Source organism: Porites lutea, chromosome 1 (assembly GCF_958299795.1).
Source record: "Porites lutea chromosome 1, jaPorLute2.1, whole genome shotgun sequence".
Classification (NCBI taxonomy): domain Eukaryota; kingdom Metazoa; phylum Cnidaria; class Anthozoa; order Scleractinia; family Poritidae; genus Porites; species Porites lutea.
This window is the reverse complement of record NC_133201.1, coordinates 23,197,200-23,215,488: the sequence shown is the minus strand read 5'-3', so window position 1 is coordinate 23,215,488 and position 18,289 is coordinate 23,197,200. Positions and strand designations below refer to the sequence as shown.

Sequence of the window (18,289 nt, the reverse complement as noted above, 5' to 3'; positions counted from 1 at the left end):
TGGTCGGTGCCCGAGGACAAGGTCGAGACCTTATACATTGGCACTAAAAAGGATTTGGTCACCTGCTGGGTGTACACCGTTTTTGTTTTTTCTGGGGTAATCTACTTCTATCTACTCGCTGCTAAGCTCGCGTTTCAAAATGGCGTCTCACAGGGGGCAAAAAAGAGTAAATAATGTACACAGTTTACATATAGGGTATACTCAAGGTGTGAACAAAACACCATTTTTTGTCACTACCCAGGCAACAGTTCTCGGGCACCAAGTGTGGACATTCCCTAAATTTCCATCAAAAGAAGTTGATTGGCCGGGGTCAAACTGTGGGGCAAATTTTCTCTTGTTCAGTTCTAGGGTTACCTGGAAAATAAACTTTATTCAATTCTTTAGTATACCCTGTCAGCGCTGTTGTTCCTAACTTTTCCTCATAGGTTGAATTTTAACATGATTCTAGTTGGCGACAGGAACATTATCGTATAAAGAAAGGGCTATTTTTCTGGAGAAGGAGGGTGGCTATATTTGAAGAAGAATATTTTACCTTAAAAACTGAACTTTTGAAACCAATTAATCTGAATATGAGTTGGAGACGAAGATTTTCGTATGATTGCTCAAGAGATTTTTTCAATGACAGAGCTTCTTAACCGTTGAAGCAGATTAAAAAACAAATTACTGAGCTTTAAGGTAAAATTTTGAAGTGACCTACTCAAAAAATTGGATTAATAAGGGTTGATATTAAAAAAAAGGTAAATCGCAAACTGGTCAGTCCCACACTTTAATTAAGCTGAACATGAGCTCAAGATTACCTATGTAAACACGGGTTCCATCTAAAGTTATTAATTCCATCCATTGTAATCAGTAGCTCTTTTCTGAGTTATTGAAGCAGGATGTTTCTAGATGCTAACATGTCAAATGAAGTGGAACAAAAACTAAAAGAGAACTTCCCTATTCCCATTAAAAGAGAAATTTTTAAGGTAACTTCAATATTTAAACCAAACAAATCGATAAGTAAAAAGCATGTCAGTATTTTAATTTTGGTGACTATGAAAAAAACACACTGAGAACACACAAAATGGCTTTGTCATCATGTTCGTTTCCAATAATGCCTCCTTATTTCGTAACACAACCCCAAGAAAGACCTTCACTGGCAAAAATATAGGCGTTCGACCGTCCGTTTCCTCAAAAAAAAAATCTGCAACTTTTAGTTATAAGCGAAGCGACGTCATTTTCAAATGAGAGATCATAGGGGGTTTCTGTTTATGTTTTCTATGAGAAATCATACTTGATCATGTACCTACATAACTTTTTTTTTAGTAATCTGTTAAGGGCCGTGTTTATCCTACAAAGAACAAATTTTGTGTCCACAAAGAATATCGACTACTGTGTTCTTTCGTTTCTGTATGTTTTGTCGATAGAGAACCAAGCCGGCTGAAGTCAGAAGAAATGCAGAAATACAAGTACCAGAGGGATGTCATTAGCCTTCTCATTATATTGAATGAATGATGGAGGAGAAGAAAAAAAGATCAACTGATTATTATGATCTTGAAGGCATCTGTCACAAACTTGCCTGTACATAGAGACCGGTATCTGCTGAATACATTTAGACCACTGTTTAAGGACGGAGAGCTTAGCTTCAAAGGAAATTGTGAAATACATGTCTCTACTTTCAACAAACGAGTGAATTTTGTCAAATTCCAACCCTAAAACTATATAATTAAAACGACGATTCCATTGCTAGCCCTTCTTCAGAGCACAGGCGCCACCCGGTTAAATATATCAGTTAAATTTAATAAGGGCCCATCTGCGGAAAGTCACGGGTTCAAATCCTGGCCGCATTATTAACACTCTTAAAATAGCTGAGAAGAAGGTGCGGCTGTTGTTCTGACATCTGCAAATGATCATGTCTTCCCTAAAAAGGAACCAAAGCCACCATCCCCTCTTCACAGCTCGTTCACTTTTCGGGTTTTTTTCGTGGGACTGTGATCCGCGCTGCTGTTCGTTGAGAGTGAGAGAAGTAAATTTCTTGGAGGAGTTCGTGATTCCGAAACCTGTAACATAAACATAAACCAGGTCCTTTCCATTGCAAAATGTGGAGTAGGATGCTTGTGATATTGAACATTCAGTGGCATTTATAGCTTTTTTGGGGCTTTTCAGAAGCTATTGCCTCGAGATTGCTCGAAAGAATAAACAGGGGTTAATTCCATGAGGTCCTCAAAATGATGTAAAACGGTTGTATCGAATAAAAACCTAACAAAAAATACTCTAGTTTGTTCTGTACGTATTGACTGTACTAGATTTGATTTGGCTGTGCATTTCAGTTGTGAAATAACTCACGGCAATATATTGAATTAAAAGGCAACTATAGCACTGTCTTTAACACATAATTGTTTCCTTACCAATGCAATTTTCACGATCCAATCTCACGCGGGAGAGTTTTAGCAGAGAAGCTGTCAATTTGTGCGGAGAATGGGCAGGTGACACTTAAAAAACCCAAATCGGCGGTCTCTTTCAGAATGGCGGCTTTGCCACCAAAGCTCTCACTCGTGCAAAAACAATTCCGCCAACTACGCAGGCTTCGTTAATCGTAGTGGTTGAGTTGAGAGATAATTCCCAGCATGCTTTGTAAGCCTTATCCTTTTCCCACCTCGATAGGATTATCAGGTTTAACTGTTGCCTCCTCAGGAAAGGAGTATTAAGGTAAGGTAAAAAAAAAAGCCCTCATAATTTTTTTTTTTTTTTTTTTACAACGGGTGTAAGCGAAGTGAGCCAGATTAATGGAAACAACTATTGATATCGCTAATGGATCTGCCAGTTTGAGTTGTCATGAATTGAGAAGCAAATTGACAGTTTATCTACTTTTTAAACTAGCAACGACTAAAAGCTAGGGGCGGTCATGTTCGGTATTTAGAAGTGTGGCCCAGGGGTTAAATTTGGCACTACCGAAAAACAAAGCTATAGACAGCTAGTGCTGCGAGCGGGAATTGATCGAACTCATACATCCAGTACTGTACAAGTCCAGCGCGCTTACCACTCGGCCACCCTGCATGCAATACAAGCAGTTAAATCGATGGGAAAGCAGTAAAACATCCGTGCCGCACCTTCTCTTTAGAGTTTTCTCTTCCATTTTGCCAAAGAAAGTATTGATAGATTCAATAAGACTTTAAACCAAGTTCCCTTTACCAAACAAAAAAAATAACATACAACTGCTTCATCTAATAAGTAAGGCGGAGAAACGAAGCATTTCGATTGAATAATTAAAATAAATAAAATGTATACTTGTCTCTGATGGTTCTTAAGTAAAACAAAAGGTATAATATTCTAGTTCAAGGATGAATATTCTGTTTTTATTTTTTACTCTTGTTTCTTAACCTCGGAACCAAATTATGAGTTTAACGGATCGAACTGAGGCTTTACAAGAGAAAAACTAAAACGATGCAAATTGCGTGCACAAGTAACTGAATCCTCCTCACTTTACTCTAATACATTAAAATTCTTTATTTGCTCTTCAAAGCGTTGTCGTCAGGGTATATGTTTCACAATTTCTTCTTTGTTTTCAGAGTGAACATAAATCTGTTGAATTTACAATACTTTTTTAATGGGTTCGACTCATTGAATTGTCAGATCATAGCAGCTTTTACTTATTAAACATCAAAGAAGAGTGACAGCTCCAAATTATTAGCTGTCCACAAATTATATAGAATTTCTGGTTACGAGGTCACTTATTGAACACTGAAAGGGGGTTTGAAATAAAAAGTGTGGGTTTTTTTTATAAACGTGAATAATTGTTTTCATTTCACTTGATTAGAGCACGTGATCTGGTATTATCTTAGACCGTTTTGTTATTGACTGCTTGCAGTCCGCCTTTTCTCTTAAAATCCGCCTACTTCTATTTTATTCTATTCATTAGCTTCGCCTTTTACATGACACAGAGAAAAAAGGAAACCGATTAAAGGAGATTAAACAAATACTGAAACAAAGAATAAAAAATGCCTAATTAGGCAGGGATACCATGACAGCTGTAAGCCAATTACAGTGGTCCGAGAGTTTAAAAAATATGTAAAAAAAAAAAACAGTAAAGCTAGATATGACGATTAAAAACAGCAGCGAAGATGGACAGACATTACGTTAAACGTTACATGACGGAGAGATGGTTTTGCAGGGTCGTGGGACATCTGGGTCGTAGTTATGTTAAGATTGCACTTCAGTTGAAAGTCAAGCCAAAGTGTTGGAAAGACCGCTCCCGTAACCAATCAGACTGCGGAATCAAGACATTTAGTAAAAATTAAGATTTTGTCACATGATCGCTACTGTAAGTACAAGAAAGCAAAGCAGGTAGGAAAAGTACCTCTTGAAAGTAATTGTTATTGAAAGAGTCACCTCGGTAAGCATGCATTATTACTGTAACTTAAAAGGGACGTTTCATTTCCTCAAGCTTTTTTAGTATTATTGCGCTAAAAGTATGTAATCACAGGCCCAACTGAGAGTTACTATTCCACTTGAATATTTCCAAGTACATTTCCGAACCGTATATTGATTGACTTGCACGTGAATCTTGCCGAACCAAACTTACAGAAAAAGATATGAATTAAACAAAGGCATTTTCCTGACGCCCAACAACAAAAATTGATTACCAGTATGACATGTAAAACTATGCCAAGCATAGTATTAACGTAACCGTTCAAATCAAGAAACTGATGCTGTTATGTAGATTAAAACGTTCATTGTAAAATTCATATTTTACTGCACTATGTTAGCATTCAAGTTATTGATATAACCTAGCTTTTTCTTTTCATTAGACTTGCATAATAACATAGCTTCAAGGATAAATTTCCGGCCAAAATAGATTGCCTGATATGTGAGATAATTAAGGCCTTACAGGCCAAAGTTGCCGTTGAAGAGCTAGGAGACTAACTCTAACTAAGGTGGTCAGCCGCGAAGTGGTAAGTTCTTACAAAATTTTTTTTTCAATATAGCTTATCTTTTTAGTGTCACTTTTCTTAACGATAGATACAGTTGACCCCCGTTAAAAAAAGGTTCAATTTTAGGGAGTTTAAGATATTTAGGGTTTTGAGTTACACCTTACAGAATGATTTGGACATCATTTTATGACAAATAGTCCTCATAACCACCGAAGCAGAAAATTTAAACACATTACGATTTGACACACGCTTTGAACAAGCTCCGAATAAGAGATCAAAAGGCCTCATTTGGCCCACCAGCGTTGATAAAACTCGTTCGCGCGACTTCATTCACTCCAAAATGATAAATCCAGGGACGGAACATTGGAAATATATACACAAAAGAAATTGCTAAAAAAAAAAAAAAAAAGAACAGGCATTTTTTGCATTGAAGTTGACTGCATGTAAGCGCGATTTTCAGGAAACCATTAACAAAATTCAGGCTAAACTCCACGAACAGATCAGCCGTTTAAACTTTTAAGTTAGTGACAAAAGGACTGAAAGAAAAATAGATAGACTGCAAGTATGGGAGGTTTGAGTTAAATCAACCTTTTTTTAGGAGCCACTACCGCCACTTACGGTTACGCTTTCTAGTTTCCTCTTCACTGGCAAACATTTTTTAAAACAATGACAATAAGCTTCACATATAACAAAGAAAGTTAGCCCATTTGCCTCTGGGGACTTCATTGCAAAAACGCTTTTTGAAGCTTATCGACCCATTTTTCTGTCGGTTGGACACTTCGAGGCCTTGCTGTTCCAGTGCAAAATATCCGCTTCAGTAGTTCGGACATGTACAGGAAGCAAAATTTAGGGGTTTTGCGTTTAAAAACAACTCAGCAGGTTTGACTCTTACTATTGGCTGCCTCTCACCCTGCGGCCAGGGAAAACCTTGTCATCTAACGTGTGCAGGGTGACGAATGAACACCATTCAGTCAAGGAGGCCGAAAAGGAAGGCAAAAAAAACATGTAACGCTGACCGGAAAATTCCCCACGAAGATCTTGTTCCGCTAACTACCTCCACTTAATTTCTTCCACCTAATCCTACGAGCGGAAAATAAATCACGGTGAACGTAATATACAGCACGTAGGAAAAAAAACAAGGTTAATTAGGATTTATGAAATAATTCGTTTGCCCTGACGTTTATTTGCTGTTGTTGTTTGTTTGTTTTACAAAGACGTTTTTTGCCTGCACATTGTTTGAATTATGAAGACTTCTGTTTGCTTTTTGGTGGCCTTAATTTTGCTGTTGCCAGGAAATTTGTGTTCTGTCATAAAAGGCAAGTGTAAGAATTTGGTTGACTTTATGACTAACAGTGTTTTGCGGTGTATAATAACAATGCTTCATTTAAAGGTTAAGGAAGATTATCGACGGTTCGTTTTTTGGCGATGGGTTGCAGGCCGAGACAAAAATAAAAGGAGAGAATCTTCTCGGTGATGAAATGAGGGCAGGGCACCTGTATTTAAGCAACCATTTTTATCTGGGGAGTCTTGTCATTTCAAAGTTAGTCTCCTTAACAACAGAAATGTGAACTTAGAACAGCATCAACAAGTAAACGGACTCCCTAATATCTAAACAGGCAAAGTCTATCGATACAGAACTTTGCGTCCAATACATTTCACATGGTTGTTGTTAGGTCATTACAACAACCCTATAACCCTTAAAGAAAATCAATGATTGGCATTATTATTATGAAAACATGATGACTATAAATGAAAACGAATATCGCGGCAGTGTTGGTATAAATGGTCCGCTGCTAGAGGAAACAAACCTACCAAAATGAGCGAAGAAGCTGTCAGGTTCCGCCATAGCATTAATCAAAGATTTGTGGACATTTTTTTCTCTTTTTTTGAAATTCACTGCGGAAATTTCCTCTTTACATTTGTTAACACAAAATCAATTTACGGTTTTCAGTATTTTGAAAAACTTCCTTTTGGTCCTTTCATCAAAATAGATGACGTCGCTAATACAGAATTCAAAACTAGAGACCCGATAGACATTCCCGAAGGATGTACATTTCCAGATGGTTACAAGCAATGTATGGAAGACTACCCTGGGCCTGATGATGAATACGATTGGGAAGGAATTTGCTACGAAGTAAATTGCTCTTAAGGGAAAATTTGCTTCAAGGTGAGACACAAGAAAGGGGTTAAGTCACCTGCACTATGAATCTGACCCTTCATTGGTTGCAGCCCTGCCATCGACTTCTTTTTTTGTTCTATCCAAAAACAACGTCCCAATACCAACACCAAGGTGACATGATTCTTAAGACGTCAGTCCTTCAGTTCCGCTCGTTTAAAAAATTCAATTAGTAGACGCTCTCGTTTACCTTTTATTCTCTTGCCATCTTGGATTGCTAGACAAATTTCTTTGTCGTAGTGTATTCTCACGCGTCTTTTCAAGCTTATAATTAGGAACAGATATTCCACTGCCACATGCCAGGAACTTTCTTTAACTTAAAAGTGGGTTCGCAAGCAAAATCTCGTAAACGTTTGCAAGGGGACAGAATTTCCTCTCCCACAAGAATACGCGTTGGGTACCGTTCTCTAATAAAGGCAAGTTAGCCCCCCCCCCTCCCCCCAGAGGCCCCTCACCTTCCACCATCAGTAGAGAATGCGTGCTTGCTCCCTATACAATAAAATGGGTGATTTTCGTTGGTTTCATCCTTAATCAGGATCGGGGTTTAAGATCCTGGGAGGCACTCACCATTATTCCAAGTTTATGAGAGCTCTTCCTCAGGATTCCACTCACGAGAACAGTTTAATGTCACGCGACCTACGCCTTTGGTTGGTGCTTTTGTAAAGAATGCCTTAAGGTCTATTTTAATTTGTTTGTCTTTTGTTATCATAATTTGTTTAATTTAACATTTTTAGGGCCTACAGCTTAAGGAAATTCCCAACAAGTGGATAACCTTTAAGGCTGTGGGATTAAGACGTGGAATTATTTTGAGCATTGAAATACATATAATCATCACATTTAAATAAAAAAGAAATCGCTAAAAGCTTCTCGTCATTTTTCTTACAAGAAATGTGTACCATTTATTCTACTTTTCAGCAACTGAACATGCCAAACAAGGACTTTTAGAAGCGGAAATGTTTGTAGAAATTATATTTTTCTTTGTAAAGAGGACATCGGTGTGACAATGAATAAACAGATGGTCGCATATCTTCCTCTGAGGGCGCGGCGGCATAAACTGCGGATCAGTAAAGGACGAGATTTGGTTGGATACTCCCCTGACCCATATCCTTTACTCTAAAAGCATAGAAATAAACTGGGATTACTGTAGGAAAAGGGAGTAAGCGATAAAGCACTGAAAATATGGACAGCAAGTCATTTTTGCTATATACATGATCGTGTATGGGTGAAATAATCCAAAATCCGCAAGGGGAGTGGTGACAATCCTCCCTGGGGAGATACTCCGTCAGGGTAATGAGAAGTGATAACCCTTTCCAGGGGATTATAATCCCCTAGGTTAATGAGAGGTGATAATCCTATTTAGAGGGTGATGATCCCCCGGGGTAGTGAGAAGTGTTAATCCTCTCTATAGGGGGTGATAATCCTCCAGGGTAATGAAAGGTGATAATCCTCTCAAGGTAGCCCCAGGGTAGTAGAAGGTGATAATCATCTCTATAGGGGGTGATAATCCCCCAGAGTAATGAAAGGTAATAATCCTTTCTTGGTTGCCCCAGGGTAGTGGAAGGTGATAATCCTCTCTAGGGGGTGATAATCCCCCAGGGTAACGAGCAGTGATAACCTTCTTTAGAGGCCCAACCTACTAAAGGCTTTCAATAAAAAATCGGCCACCTTCGCGATGCTCTGTGAGTGAGAAGAACGTATCTGCACAGAAACTGCGTATAATATTTTGTTGAAGCAAGCTTTTGTACCACCCGCAGATAATAATAAGATCTTAAGATATGTTTCTCTCGCCGTTCATAAAGTGTACGAATTACTATATTATCAAATTAAAAAGACATTAACACGGATAATTTTTCAATATAAGGTAGTACACAATATATTAGCATACAAAGCAATTGCGACCCAAAATTTGTGACTATAATGTACGCTCTCATATCTAAACAAAACACATTCCTTTGATCTCATGTTCGTACGCTGTTCCTCCGTAGTCAAACTCGTTCCCACTAGTCCCTCTCGCTAATAACAGCGATGATGATGGTAATAACAATAATCATAATCATAATAATCATAATAATAATAATAATAATGAAAATAAAAACGATTGTCTTGTTCGTTGAATCCATGCATACTGTACAACTAGAAAACATCAAGTGAAGGTCAAGTGCAGGCTTTATTGATTTTATATTCACAGCAAATAGAAACCAGCTCACATATAACACTGCTGTCCGTATCTAACCTTTGGTTGCATAGTTCCATCTTTATAACGGCTAAAAACCAAAATTTTTTTGCCTGTGAAAAAGCCTTCTGTGGTAACCATGATGGTGGCAGATAGGAAGCTTTTATGTTGGTGTTCCTGTGGCAAGGGAACATAAAGCAACTTTGCGATTTCTTGTTGTGGATGGACCAAATAACGGAAAAGATGGTTATTAACCGATTTCGTTCACCTTTTTTTAACCTAGTTTCACCCAATACCAAAAAAAAAATACTTGTGATAAATCATGTGCAGGTGGCTGTCCTTTTGATCATCCGGAATGGGCCTCGTCAAAGTCTTATGACCCTGCTTGCTTTTTAAAAGAGACTAACCGAAATCTTTTGGTCTGGGCTTGAGGTACACAAAGCAAACGAAAGTACTTGTTTAAACCCAAATGATAAACCTGTAAGCATTTTTCTCTTTATAATCCGAACTGAGCTTCCTTGTCAAACATGATTACCTGAGATTTGAACGTCATTTAAACTACAATGAAATTAAATTGTTTATCTCAAGGGTACAACTCTACAAAATAATTATGCAATCAATATTGTTCTAATGTAAATGACATTTCTTGACCAAAGCATTTTATATATTTTTAAAACTTTTTTGTTTGTTTTTTTTCCAGTCCAAAACTGAAAATATGCAAAGGTAAAATATAAGAGCAAAATGGCTCAGGTTAAACCGACTTTACTGTGACACCACTCAGGCCCTGAGTTATTCACCAGTGTGAATCAGGTTTGAATTATTTTTCCATGAACTTAAAGGCCATGTTTTCTTCTGAGGCCTGAGGATCCCAACAGGCAGCAATATCTTGTTTAAGAAGAACTGCTGGTAGTAAAATGCCTCGAAACAGTACCACAGTATTTTCAGTTTTTTCCCAGACCCATGCAAAGCCAGTTAAATGTTTCTATAAATCATAACCGTATCCTAATCCAACTAAGCACTTGAATTAATGATGCAATGAAATGTATAATATTGCAGATTAAGTAATTATTAAATCCGTCCTGGCGTGAAAAAGAATAAGTAACATTTGGTTTACTCGTTTTTTTAACTTAACTGCGTTTCCTTGCAAACTCGATATTTGGGGGTCCTTCGTCATTAAAAACTTCGAGAACCATAAACTTAATTACAACACTCAAGGCTACAACGCTATTACGGGTGTTTGGGATTAACATGTATACACAATTCATAGTTTTAGGTCATAAATACGTCTTTTAACGTACATCATTAGTTCAGTCTTGTAACCTTTCTCCTCCTCCGAGAGGGTTTTCTATTCTCTTTCCTTTTTGTCCGAAATGTTCCCAAGACGTTTGTAACAAAAAAAAAAGTGAAAAAAAAAGTGAAAAAAAAAAGTGTGATACGTACTGTATCACACTTTCGCTAGTCCCAATCACGTTCCAGTGGATACGTCATGAAAAGCTTTCTCGTTTTCCTCTGAGATCAGGAAAATTCTTTGGGTTAAATACCAGTTTAAATGATGTCAGTCCTTACTAGTGAAAAGAAAAATGCAAATGAAGTCATCAGGAGTACATTGATGTTCCAAAGAACGTTGGATACAATAATTATATTTAGTTTGAGAACTCCTGAACAAAAGGCCCCGATTAAATATCTTTAAGCAAGAGTTATAATTGCATTTGAGACCGCTGACTCTGTTGTAAAAACGTTAATTATTGCAAATAATGTAATACATCCCTGTTATATCCAGTGGTATGTGCTACGGAACTCACATTAGATTTCATGCTAGCCAGTAGTATTAAGTTCTAATGCGCGTATTAAATTAATTGAAATATTGTAAATAAAGTCCGATGAGTTAGTTATATTATAAATACAAAACGGGCTCAATATTTACTTTTCCAAAGCTAAGTCTAACATTCTTGTTAAGCCATTCCCGAGGTCAAACAGGAGAAGTACTTCAAAGGTATAAGGTTGTCGTTTTCTCTTCTGTTCGCTGTTAACCTTCTAACTATTTGAAAGGGTCTCTGTCAGAGAAAACTCGACTGCAGAATGTCGCTATGCAACATGACTTTGCGCGAACGCAAAGCATTTTGATCAAAAGAAAAATCATGATTTCGACAAAAAAATGGTTGTATTCACTATATATTTTTTTTTATCTTTGGATCTTTGCCCATGTTTTCACAAGAAAGACGAGAAACGCTTCGGACATTTGACCTTGGTGAGGTTAAGTTAAGAGAGAATTAACAGAAACTAACTTGAACTTGAACTTTGAATTCCGCTGCATGATGATAAAATGATAAACATTGTCACTGCGGCACTGTGCAAGCCTAAGAAGTGCTTAAAAATTTCAAACATGAAATTAGAAAGTCTTTCAGGTGTTTAGAGTGCTTTCCTGTGGATGATGACCACTTGATCCCCTAAGCATGACGCCAAATCTGAGCTAATATGAGCAATTACCAATACCTCTTTTATTTAACATAGATACATAATCACTGCACCCTACTTTACTCAACATAATGTCAGTTAATTTCTTATCATCCTTAACCGGAGCAAAAAAAAAAAGATACATGAAGTGAAAATTAAAAACTGTCATTTTTCATTTTAACGAACACGCTAGTAGTAGTACACCCCACATCGCCTAAACGGTTCTTAAACTTAAACTGAAAACCATTTATTTACCTAGAGTTTAGTGTCTTGTATCCCACTTGGCGGGTGATGGATAATGACTTCTACCAGGGTAACAACACCTTGTTCAACGGTTATCTGGTTTGCAGTGTCCTCGTCTTCGTCTTCGTCTTCGTCTTCTTCGTCTTCTTCTTCTTTTTCCTCTCTTTCTTCTTCTTCTTCTTCTTCTTCTTCTTCTTCTTTTTCTTCTTCCTTGCGTTCCGCATCGTAATGATCTTGAAGCATAATAATAACTGCCGCATTGTCCCTTGCCGTATAAGCAGTCGGTGGGATGTCTATTCGGTCAGTTTGCAGTTGCTGCCTCGGTATGTCCCTCCCAGCTAGTCCACCTATCTCTCCTTGTAAATTTCTAAGTGGTAGTAGCAACGCCAGGCAGCAGGATAATGACCACTCTGGATTCTTTCGCCATTCTTTTACGTAGTGGTAAATATACGACAGATATTGCACTGAAAAAAGTAACAAACTCATTCAAATTAAAACTTCTTGACCTTCATATATTCAAATTTACATCTATAGTAATCTTTGCGCCTTATATACGTCGAGGTGGTAACTACTGTTCGCAGTAAGGGACAGGCCAAAGGAGCGTAAACTATGGATTGCAGTATTTTTGCCGTATTATCTTTTCAGATTCGAACGATTTGTTACAACAACAAGCAGTCAGTCTTGTACTCAGTCGCGATGTTTTTCATTGGGGATTTTAACACATGTACATGTATAAGAGGAGTGCAAGAATAGATCACTACACTACTCGTAAATCAATAATTTTTATAAAAAAAGCTGTTTATTTCGTTTTCTACTTCCCTAAGAGTATATTTTAGAGATGTAAGGCTGCATTAGTTATTATACCACGGAGAGGGGAGAAGATTTTTTTGGGAGGTTGAATTTTTTGAAGCGAAAAAGGGGGCATGGTAGAAATTCCTGAAGACAGGAAGAGGCCACATGCCAATTTTTAGATGCCATTGAAAGAATAAGTATTTGTAACATTATTGATAAACCACTTCTAGTTCAGTGAAGGATATTTTTTTGTCCTTGACTTTGTCCAACTCTAACTTCATTATCATATTACCTCTTTTATTTTATCCTGTTTTTGTTAATAACGTCACTGATTGTTTCCATTCTCATTATCATCGTCATCATGATCATTTTCATCATCATCATCACAATTATTGTCGTAAAAATTGAACAACTTTCCTTACTTTCAAAGCTTTTAAAGTTGTGATTAAGTCCTCAGCATCTATGTTTGCAAAATTAAAAACTTTCGCAGCTTAAAACGAGTGAAAATGATCAGTAATACTAATTTTGGTTTGTTGAATGTGCAGTTACGCTGCAATCAGAAAGGATAAACTTGACTACTGTTCTAGAACGTCTCTATAATGAAAAGTTATCATATGGTTGGCGGAAGATCCTTAGAGAGCTTCTTTGATTTACATTAAAGGTGGCATTTCTTAGAATAGAAACTTGAATTCTTACGATTGGTAAAGTCATTAAATCAAACGAATGGCATCGCCTGTAGAAAGCTTTCCTTCCATTAAGCCACAATCGGTAGCTGGTCGAGAATATGCTTGTTTGAGTGAAAAGACCACATAGTTTTCATTACGGAACCTGAAGCTACTGTTACGTGCGGCAATTAGTTTAAAATTTAGTTTCAATTTTCCCAGGCCCATAAGAAACTTCGAGGCATCCTAAGGTTTAAAGACTGCGTACATTTGTAACCAGGATGGCCGCCCGTAAATTCTTGTAATTCAACGGATTGTCCGTAATGATAAACTGATTCATCACAAAAAACAAGAAGCAAAGATAGCGGGAGAGTAGGATGAGTATGGGGTTAAATCACAATACAGTTGACTCCCGATAACTCGAACCTCGCGCTGACTCGAACCAAAATCTATTTCCCCTGGATTTCCGTCATACATTTACTGTAATTTTACCCTCGGTAACTCGAACCTCCCACTAACCCAAAGTAGTTTTTGTTTCCCCTCAGATCATTTCTATATAATGTTACCTTCAATAACTCGAACCATGTTTTGAGCCCTTAAAAGTCGGGAAAAACAGTCTACTGGCGTCCCAAACATTGAATTTTGAATTTCTCATTGACGTGTTGTAGGCTTATAATTTACTATTGGAGGCTGATGTTGTTTGTCACAAATCTAACGTGAAACAGCTTTACTTCTCAAAACAGTAAAACGCATGCTCTATTTAAGCAAGGTTTTGTTATGTTACGTTCTGATTTATAATCTAGAGGTATCTTTTAATTTTCACTTGACATTTCTACGATTAATTGCCACTAAAATGTTCACTATACAGTAAAAACTGTTTTTTTCCTCACTCCCGGCTATTTTTTTCGACCTCCCGATAACTCGAACCTTTTTCGATTTCCCTTGAAGGTTCAAGGTATCGGGAGTCAACTGTAGATGCTAATAGTCCATCAGCTAGGGGGGTTGTATGGCTCACTTAAGGGGAACAAACAAAACTTGTATAATCTAAATCTTCGAGTAAAAAGCATCACAAAAATGCATGATAGCAAGGATAGAACGGTAGCTTTCACTTTGTAAATCGAATTTTAAATTTGCCACTTAAACTTTTATTTTGGTAGCCACCTTGGATTTACAAACAAACCTTTGATTCCCTCTTAATTTAAACACACGATTTTTTAAAAGAAGATTTGAACTACTAGGTATCTGAGATATTATTTTAGCATTGTTAAGGTTAGTCAAGATATGATGACGTCATGTATGACGTCACAGTGACCGCCATTTTGCTTTTGAAATTAGCCTATTCAACTACCGTAGAGTTCCGATAGTAGCGACCCTCGACCCCCCTACTTTCGGAATTAGCAGCCTTTGGGGGTCGCTTTTTTCGGGGGATCGTTACTTTCGGGAGGGTCGTTACTATCGGAACTTTACGGTAATATCTCAATTATCTAAATAAGAAAATTGCTATTAACATTAATTAAACGTTGGAAGTTCTTCTTTTGCACATTACAAACCTGTTTTGTGCTGAAATGGGCAAATTTTTATGAGGAAAAAGGCCAATTTGAAACAAATTGGTAACTTTCTTCAACCCTTTGGTGACGGCCGGCGAGTAGAGAAATAACCGCATTTTTCACCAATTCCTCTTCTTGGACTGGTTTTCGACCAATTAGCATGGCTAAAAGAATGGCTAAAATTAATTTTTCATCAAACAAAGGCATATTTTCCGACTAATCGCGTAATTAAACAGCTTTTTTGCTTTTCATGCATGCGCACAAGCCAAAATTTTGACTTTATTTGCGAATCTGTTTTGATCTTTCTCTATTGCTCTCTTTTTTTCTTTGCCTTTCTTCTATATTAGCAGTTTTTTGCTCACTTTATAGTCTTTTTTTGTATAGAATTGTGGCTAGCCAACTAATATTCTATTTCATCAGTAATTTTCTCCTCTATGCACCAATTCTTCCAAACAGAGAGCCAAAAACCAGTGCTTTTCGCAATGTTTTCGTATTAGAGCAGTTTTTCAGCTACTCTATGGTTGTTTCGGTTGCAAAAGCAAATGTGCTACAAACGCAAACCACTGCGGTTTTTGCTCCAAACTGGTCCAGAGCGGATCCAAATAGTGCGCCATTTAAATGGCGCATTTGATTGGCTCTCAGCGGGTTCTTTTGTTTATTAACCAATCAGAATGTCACGTTTGTTACCCTTTTCTTGCACTAAATTACATTTTTTTCTGCACCGTGTTACCTAAAAACTGCATTTCTCTTAGCCAATCACAATCGAATGTATATTTTTAAATTAAAAAAACATAATAAATTCTTGTTATGTTGGAGCGTAACTCTATTAATATTCATTCAAACACTCGACCACATCTCGCACTGCAAAAGTGATAACCGGCTGGCCGTATAGGTGATTTTGGAAACTTTTTGAACGGTTTAGCTAAAAGCCCACGCATGCGTCGATCGTCCTGAATATTGAATGAGTGCAATTTGTATTGCAAAATTGTGAAATAGTTCATTCTTTCCGAGGTCTGTATGATAGCGGAGCTCTCTCGCGCGCAGCGGAGCACCATGGGTGAGAAAATTTGGTAAACTATCCATCCGAGAAAATTTGGTTATGACGTAGCGTAAGCCCGCCCACCCGTACACACACTTCATGTAAGCCGATGTCAAATGTCAAATAGATCTTGCACAACTTGACTAGCCTTTCAGTTATGTAAGCCTTCCGAATGAGTACAATTAGATTGACAGCTGTCAAAATCAGACATCCGCTGACAATTATCACATGACCATCTCGCGGGCTCAGATGAAAGACCAGTTGCTTTGCCCCTACATATAAGCTGATATAATATGTCACACTTACCAATTCAACAAAAAAACGACACTACGCCTGGCAGTCGTTTAAAGTTATATTGGCAAGCCCAATTAAGGTCAATTGACAGCTGTCAAAATGGGACGTGTGCAGACCACTATCAGAAAACTAATAACGTGGGCTCAGGTTCGCTCAGGTACACGAACTGACATTTTCCACTACATGCCGGACGGATATGTCTTTCTCACACTCGTAGTCTGTTAATTCGATATTCGCCACTCTAATGAAGGTTAATTGACAGCTGTCAAACTAGAGTATACGCTGACCATCATCACTTGAGTGTATCACGTGCTTATTTTTCTATCCATTGAGGTCACGTAGTGTTTAAAGTTTTGCGCTGATATTTTATTTGATCACTGGCTCAATTCGAAGCCCCATAGCTTAGAAAATCTATCCATCCCAGAAAATTCGGCAATCACGTGACCGTACACCAACCACCCGACCTTCCGTCCGTCCGCACCACAGGGCATACCAATGTTTAATCTCACACTTTCCAGCTAGTTTGGGAGCCTGCAACCTGATATTGCACATCCATGTTCTGATTAATTGACAGTTGTCAAAATAGTGTTTCTGCTGACCAGTATCTCCTGACCGCTTTTGACTTTTCTCACTGTCACGCACTGATCACGCTCTACGTACAATTTTTATATTGTGATTGATCAAAATTTGACAGGTGAGTTCATGCGGAAAATTTGTGCGGCGTCCGGAAACTTGCTTACTGATGGCTGGAGCGGACAGAGTTTTGTGTCGTCTTGTGATGTTTTAAACTTTGTTTTTCTTCTTGGTGTACAAAATGAAATACAGCTGCTATCAAGATTGTTCTATAATTCATGACTGGTTTGTTTATTGCGCTTTTTGATGACAAATGAAAAAAATGAGCTTACTCACTCGCCCTTGCTTGAGGCGTAAGAGGGTTGAAAAGTCTCCAGCGATTCTGAAACACTTGATGACCTTCAGAAGCAGCATCTCGACTGGTAAGCCTGAGCAATTATTGTCTTTGATGTGTTTTTTTTTCGGTTTCCTGAAGTCGAGCGTATGGTTTATGCGGCTTAAGTTTATACACGAGCAATGAACTGGCCTACATATCAGGTTTAAAAAGCCTTTAGACAGTTTCTGACCGCAAATTCAAAGAAAAGGTTCCGAAGATTGTTTAGTTATGATTTTAGCTATAAATAGAAAGCTCTGAGCGATTTTCTTGCCTCGAGTTCATCTTGAAAAAGAGCAAACACCGGGAAGCCGGCTTAAAACATAAACAAGTTTATGCTTACCTGAATCATGGTTTTCAGAGACACTTTACTCTCAATACTTCTCTTCGTGAATGAAAATTATTGTCTCTGTACATGTTTCACCGAGTTATATTTATTTTATTGATTGTTAGTAGTCCCTCCCGCAGTTTTTATCGCTGCACTGGTTGTTCCAGTCGAACATAAACATTGCATGCAGGAATACTCAAAACGCCGCGCGTAAATATCACTCGCTTTTAAAGATTACACATGACAAAACCATACACAGTTTAACAAACAAAGGGAAATAAAACCTAAACATAACAATTTCTCTATCATGTTGAGGCGTAAATGGTAACTCTATTAATCGCACTGCAAATTTGCCAATTTTGCCAAGGACTATCGTGGCTCATGTGTTTCTTAAAATTATATTTCGGGGTTGTCCAATTATCCATAGTCTCTCTAACAGAGCATTGTTGGAGAGACTGGTGAATGCCACATTATGATGCAACAGTTGATGCAAATACAATACACGAATAGGTCTACTTGTTTTCCAGGTCTAATCTACTGTGTGATCGAACATGATTGCTATTTTTGGGTGTACAAATAAGACTATTAACTGGATGTAAAATTTGTTTCACTCTTGGACTGTCAAATTATTTTTCTCTAAAATCACTTAGCCTTAATTTGCCTCAAAAGTCACATGAATGTGCCCTATCTGTGGATTACAAGTTTATTGTTTGATTTAAATTATG

The 18,289-nt window shown here is 37.6% G+C and overlaps 1 protein-coding gene across 1 annotated transcript in view; it reads left to right on the top strand.

Annotated features, from left to right (window-relative positions):
• Positions 1-18,289, top strand: part of LOC140936392 (uncharacterized) — a 529,859-nt gene that overhangs the window by 307,377 nt on the left and 204,193 nt on the right. The gene's annotated exons all lie outside the window — the stretch shown is intronic.